Consider the following 7,419-nt stretch of genomic DNA (forward strand, 5'->3'; position numbering starts at 1 on the left):
GATTTGTATTCAAGAATGTTTTTTCCACTCATAGAATGATTATATCGCAAAACTTCAATGCATGCAAAATCCTTTCAAGAACATATGACAACTCCTTTTTTTATTGCAAGAATTGAAAAAAATGAAGAGAAAAAGAAAAGGAGTGACCATAATTCATCACTATCAAATCTATATACAATATTATGGCACAAACTTCTTTTTATGCATATATTATTTCTATTAGCCACATATCCCATTATCAGGTGCCTTGCCATCCTCCATATTGTTATACCTTATCCACTTTACTTTTCATGTTCAATATAGTAAACAAATGTATGGTACACATTGCAAGCTTCTTTTTTTTTTTCATACAATTTGCTAACCTAAGAAACTATATCCTCTACCACTTCAACAATCACAAACTCCTAGGTTCGACTAATCATATATCCCATCAAGAATACCATTGCCCTACCATCCTTAACACCATTATCGATTCGCCCTCTCCCTTTTTTAATGTGTGAGTGGCAAAGACAAGTTCAGTATACTTCACTAGCATTTATCCAATACAAATTTCTCATCAATTTTTACAGCTCTCATGGAGTACAAGACAACTTAGTGACTAACATGGTAAAAAAATTACCTAAAGAAAGATTTAATCATTAGCTTATGAACACTAAGAGGTCAAACAATTAAATCAAATAAAAGATTGTTTTGAAACACAAATATCATTCACGAAACATTATATCTGACTGATAGTAAATGTTCCCAGTCAGTATAATAAAAAAAAATGATGATTCATAAGCATAGCCCAAATAGTTTTTTTTAGAAAACCCACCATCGGGCCTACGTGTTAATTTAAAATAAGGTTACAAGTCCTAAGTAGAGATCTGCAGCTCGCTACACACCATGGAGCTACATGCCAAAAAGAGAGAAAATAACCTAAAGAGTCGAAGATACCGCCTAATTACAAAATTGATCGAATACGAAAAAACCTAGAACTAGGGATGCTAGGATCCATCACCTAAAAAGAGATATCTTGAAGAGCATTAGCCATGAATAGTACCGATCTCTGCAAAAAAGAAAAATAAATTGCACAAAGACAAAGCAAGAGAAACCACAAATAGCAAAAAACCCAACCAGCAGGGAGAGAGACATAACCCAGATGAAATTGTACAAACACACAACACCAATTAAAAAACAATAGTGAAGCACAAACCAATTGAGGACCGAATAGTAAACACCAAATCAAACATAACCCATAAAGAAGACAAAAACAGACACAAAGATTAAACTCCCACACAAGAAAACCCAACAGATAACAGCCAAACGCTAAAGAAACTGGCGAGGGCAGCAGTAATGGACTAGGAAGAAACATTGAACAACACACCACCACGACCAGACAATAATCTTCCTATATAGAAGACAACCCAACAAATAAGAAAATAGAACCGAAAATAAAACAGAACAAAAGACAATACTAAATAGAACAGGTAAGGAAAATGACAATTAGACATAAGGCATTCTGTTGCTCAAAGTTATTTGCACCAACCACATGGCCACATCAAGAATCAGATAAGAGAAACCAAAGCCCAAGATTAACCTACCATCAGAATCCCTTATCAAACCACCAATCCCACATTGATTCTCATAGATAGCAGCATGAATATTAATCTTAACCTCTCCCACATCAGGTTTATGCAATAAAATAATCTTGGGTGGGATAGTCATAAAAGAATTATCATTGCTATTGTTTAAAAAAGAAAGTCATTGTTTTTTATTATAAAAAAGTTTAGGCAAAAGGACCCGAGGAACAAACAAGTGATGGATCTTAAAAGTGAATAATGTTATAATTCTTTTGTAGCACATCTTAGTCCCAACATGCATGATATTATTCCTCCCATCCCATAAAAACCATAAAATAGTTAAAGTAATGACCAACATCTAGTGCTCAAAGTTATTAGAATGAATCATGACATTTAAAAATGATAAAACACTAGTAGCATCTAAATCGATGTAAATGCTTAAACTATTCTGAATAGTTATCCAAACTTTGATAGCCACCTGACCATGAATGAAAACATGGTTAATTTTTTTAGGCTATAACAACATTGGCATTTGGGAGCTAAAATAATACCTTTCTTTCGGAGCCTAACGTCAATCAGAACAAAACCCTTCAAAATTCTCCAAGCTAATAAAGAGTAGTTGAGAGCTATATCAGCCTTCCAAATTTTAGCAAAAATAGAAATGGGATATTTTTATTTCTAAAATAATGCCACACTTTCCTTAAACTAAACGTGTCATTATCAGACAACTTGAACAAAATTTGATCTTTACTATATGGATTAATGGGATTATCACAAATGAGATTAACAAAACTTTGAGGGATAACCTCAAGAAGACATTTTGTGGACTAATTCCCTTCAACTATAAAATTTGAGACTTTGAAGGAGGAGGTAGAAAAAGAGTTGAGGTGGAAGTCAATAGAGCCCACACCTAACCACTCTTCCTGCCAAAAATAGGAAAACCCATTTCTAATTCTCCATTGAATAGTATGTTCAGACACCCATTCAATATTACAAAACCTTTTTCACCTTGAGGATTTACCTTGCTTACAAAAACACAAAGTAGGATGCACATTCTTACAATATTTCTTATGCATGTAATTGGACCACATGGAATCGTTCCTCCTAAACTTCCACCAAAATTTGATAGAAAAGCTTTTAATTAAGTCAAATATTGACTTACAGCCCAAACCACCCTCTTAGTAAGGACCCATACACGCATTCTAATTGGACACAACAAATTTATTGAAAAATTTCTCCAATCTATCACAGATGGTATTAGTAGGGCTGATGGATTGCAGTAAATATACGAGCATAGAACACAAAATATATAGAATTAAAAATCTTATTGAATAAAAAAGAACGTTTATGACCTTTAAAAAGAGGAGCACCAAGATAATAAAAAAGAAAAACTTGAATAGAAAAACTGGTATAAGTAGCAATATTGTTACTCTACACATAAGACATACCCTTGTTGCCAATAATAGTGCATTTGATATTATTGAAGGACATACCACTTTCATTTTCAAAAATTAGAGAGAAGGGTTCTAATTTTTTTAACACACTTTAAGGAGCCATTACAAAAAATAATGATATCATCAGCAAAAGAAAGATAAGTTCTATTAAAGCCACTGCACCAAAAGTTTTATAGTAACATTTATTGTTAATGAAAAAAATTAGGACAAACCTCTAGAAAGATAACCAACAACTATGATGTAAAGCGCAGAAGATAAATGATGTCCTTGTCTAAAACCTTGAGCACCTTTAATTAAATCATGAGAAGTACCATTTATAATGATGGAAAAACCAACAATTCTCAACTATGCTTATAAGGAAGTTGACAACATTAACATCAAATCCAAACAAATGAATAATGCTAAATAAAAAAGACCTGTTCAGATTATCGTAAGGTAATGACCATGAACTTTCTATTGATCTCATAGAGAAGTTCCTGAGAAAGAAGCACATTGTCATCTATATTTCTACCTTTAACAAAACAATTTTAATTCACAGAGATAATTTTAGGGATTAAAGAAGCTAATATGTTAACCAAAATTTTGGAAATAAGTTTGTTAAAGGAAGAGCACAAGCTTATAGGTCTAAAATCACTCCAAACATCAGGGTTGACCTTTTTAGGAATTAATATAATAGAAGTAATAGTAAAGCATTTAGGAATATCCAAACAATTAAAAAAAGTCCAGACAACCTTACAAATATCCAGCTTAATAATACTCAACCATTTCAAAATAAAGCAATACAAAAACTATCCAGACTAGTAATAAAATCATTATTTATAGACATAAGAACTTTATAAATCTCATCTTAATTAGTCCTTTTAGATGAAGATTGATTATCCACATTAGTGATTAAAGAGGGAATAATAGTAGGATTAGACACTTGATTAATATTTTTACAAATACTAAAAGCATTTTTAAAATAATTGATAGTTGATTGAATAATAGCATTAGAATCCTCACACCAATCATCAAAATCAAGTTTGATCCTCTTAATGGAGGATTTGACTCTCTTAGAATTAACTAAAGAATGAAAATACTTAGTGTTATTGTCACTAAAAATAGAGAAACAATAAAGAATGACTTGCCCACAGTTGAACACAATTGAGAGACTAACAATACTTTTAAAAAAAAAAATCTAAATTTTACAAGAAAAGCTACAAAATGAATAATAAAAAATCAAATCATCTATGGCAAGTAGAAATTCTGGAGGGATCAACCAAAGGCTCAAGTAAAACAAGAACCTTAATGTTATGAATACGACACAAATTATGAATTCTACACTTGGAGTAGAGCTTGCCAACTCCCCTAACATTCCAAATTAAAACACTAAACTTTAACAATATTTTTAGAAGGAGTAATAGATCTAGTGATCCTAACTTCACTATATGATGGTTTAAAATTTTTTTTTTTGTATTCATGTTCTTGCTCTTAACAATAGTCCAATCAATGTCATCTTTAGTACCATATGAAAGAATAGCTTTATCAAAAAGTATTTAGATCATTCAGAGTATACCTTTCATCATCTGAATTGATTTCCCCTTCCTCCCACTAATTAACAGATTTACCTAAAGGACAAACACTCTCATAATCACCATAAAATTTTTTTTTTCCAACATATACGGTTCACTAACATCCTTAGCACCAAAAACTTTTAAATCATTATTGGAATAATATAAAGTAGGTAAAATCAAAGCAATAACTAAATTAGAGACATTTAAGGATAAAGATGCATTAGTAGAACAATCATTAGAACCAAGCGCATTGTTGACCACATTCTCATTACCCATTAAAGGGATCATCGGTTCTGAAAACATTAAAACATGAATAGTATTACCAACATTCACATTATCCACAGGAGGAATGATCAGTTCTGGACATTTAGAATCATTAACATTATTTCCACCGTTCTCATTACCCGTAGGACGGTTTAAAGAAGCAGAAAAATTGCTAAGGGGATGAATGACAGTCACTTGGATATCCGAAGAAGCTTTGGTGATGCTAATATTTTGAAGGTTAGCAACCTCATTGGGTTCTCTCGGTTCAACCACCACAGACACATTTAGATTGGCCTTAAAATTTTTAGATTTCCTAAGATTCAAGTTGAGGTGTTAGCATTCCTATTTACTATGGCCTAACATTTTACAATGATCACAAAAAGCAAGAAAATCATTCATAACAACCTTGTGGACATAGCCATATTTTTTTGGTCCTAACCAAATAGAGTGGGGATATTGCTTGGTGACCTCGAGTTCAACCAACACTCTAGCAACCAAAGGTCTTGAACGTACAACCGAAGGTCGACCCCAAATAGTTGTGTTAAGGCTAGTGAAGATGATTTTATAAAAGTGCTTCTCAATTTAAATATTATCATGAAAGCCATATCAAAACCCATTTATATTAAAATTGGTAGGTAATTTAAAAGTTAAACAAATACTACATCTCATACAATAAATATGAATGCCATCGATATCATTAGCCTTACCTTAAGCATTTGGAGTTCGTCCTTAAAAACCATCATTCTACAATCATTTATCTTGAATTTTGTAGCGTGTGTTAAATCTATTTATCACAACTTTTATCCATTTTACCCTTATAAATCATTTCACATTAAACTTATCTACTCGTTCTATCCGTGAATCTTCTACCATTGGTTGTTTATAGGCCCAAATCACCTAAGCCTATTCTTCATTAACATATATCATCAGGCGATAGTCTCAACATCCATAAAAAACATCAACCTCTTATATTATATGGGATGCTTTTAAAAATTATACTTTCAATTTAATTAGAATCCCGAATTTCTAAACACTATTTTAGCATTAAGACAAAAGTCTACTGGCCAAATAATGGATTCTATAGAGAAGGTAAAAATTATCAGATACAAAGAAAAATAAGTAGAAGGCATGCCATCTCAAGTATATTCTCTTTTGCATTTCACCGCAAAATTGTTTTATGAAAAATCTTTTAGCAATATTGGAGTATCCCACAACCTTTTCCTATTTTGAACATCTATAATGAAAACATATAGAAATCACAACTAAAAGGCTTGACTAAAACCTTTAAAAGCTAGTATAATTTAAAATACAATATTTCTTGTAGAGATTAGTAACTATCATGCTAAATTCTTTTTCACAACACAAAAATAACAAAGAGGTGAGTAAATAATCAAATCTATAAAATAAGAAAGTATATAATAAGAAAACAAATTCTCAAAGGTTTAAAGGATGAGTATGTAGCAACAAGAAGATATTGACAATAATTATTAGAAATCTAGAGGGGTTCCACAAGCACAAAATTGTTCATAAAGATTTGGCCAGTTATAATTAAATTGGTAGAAGAGCGATTAAAGACTGCAAGATTCACTTTGTCATCAACATCAGTGAAGTTCCTCACATAAATGACTTCATATTTTAAATGCTTCAAATAATTGTCAAATGAGTTCAAGACAATAAAATTAATAATCCAGCTCTAAAAAAGATTAAGACTCATTTTGCAACTGCATTGAAACATATCCTAATTAGTAGCACCACACAAAAAAGTCATAATGACTTCCATATGTTAGTGAAAATAAGTTATTTGCTTAATTTTAAAAAGAGTAATGCAATATAGGATGAAAGTGGGCATTGATCATTCATTAAATTGGGAACAATTACGTCATTATCATTTTCTGTAGTCACAAGTAACATTCATTGGTAAAAGAAGGCACCATTCACTACGGGAAAACACGCGATTACCGTTGGATTTTCCGGCGGACAATTGTGGCTGGTAATAAACGGCGCAGGCACCGGCGGAATTGTTCGACGAAAATTTTGCGTCAACATTTCCGGCGCAAAATACGCCGTAAATTTACCGACGCCGGTTCCGCCGGCCGATCCGACGGTATAGGGATGTCTGAACCATTTCCGTCGCACGTTACGGCGGAACAATTCCGGCGTACGTTACCGGCGGACATTGCGCCAACGTATTTAAACTCAACGAAATATAACCGACGGATGAGACGTCGGAAATTGTACTGACGTCACTAGCGTCGAAACCGGCGGAACTTCCGCCGGTAATGGCCGGCGCATAATGCGACGCTAATTACCGGCGCATATGGCGCCGGAATTAAGACGTTTTTTAACGTCGATAACAGTCCGTTTTTTCGCCTGTAATTCGTCGGAAACTGCGCCGGAGAAATTTCCAGCGCAAGATTTGCGCCGGAAATAATTTATCAACGCGACCAAAACCGGCGTATGAATTTCCGCCGAAACGTGCGCCGGAAACTTATAGTTTCGTCTGAATATCTATGTTTTCCGGCGGATTTCGTCCGCCGGTAATATGGGGTTTTCCTGTAGTGATTGTGATAATTTTAGCCCATTCAG

Source organism: Dendrobium catenatum, unplaced genomic scaffold (assembly GCF_001605985.2).
Source record: "Dendrobium catenatum unplaced genomic scaffold, ASM160598v2 fragScaff_scaffold_156, whole genome shotgun sequence".
Lineage (NCBI taxonomy): Eukaryota > Viridiplantae > Streptophyta > Magnoliopsida > Asparagales > Orchidaceae > Dendrobium > Dendrobium catenatum.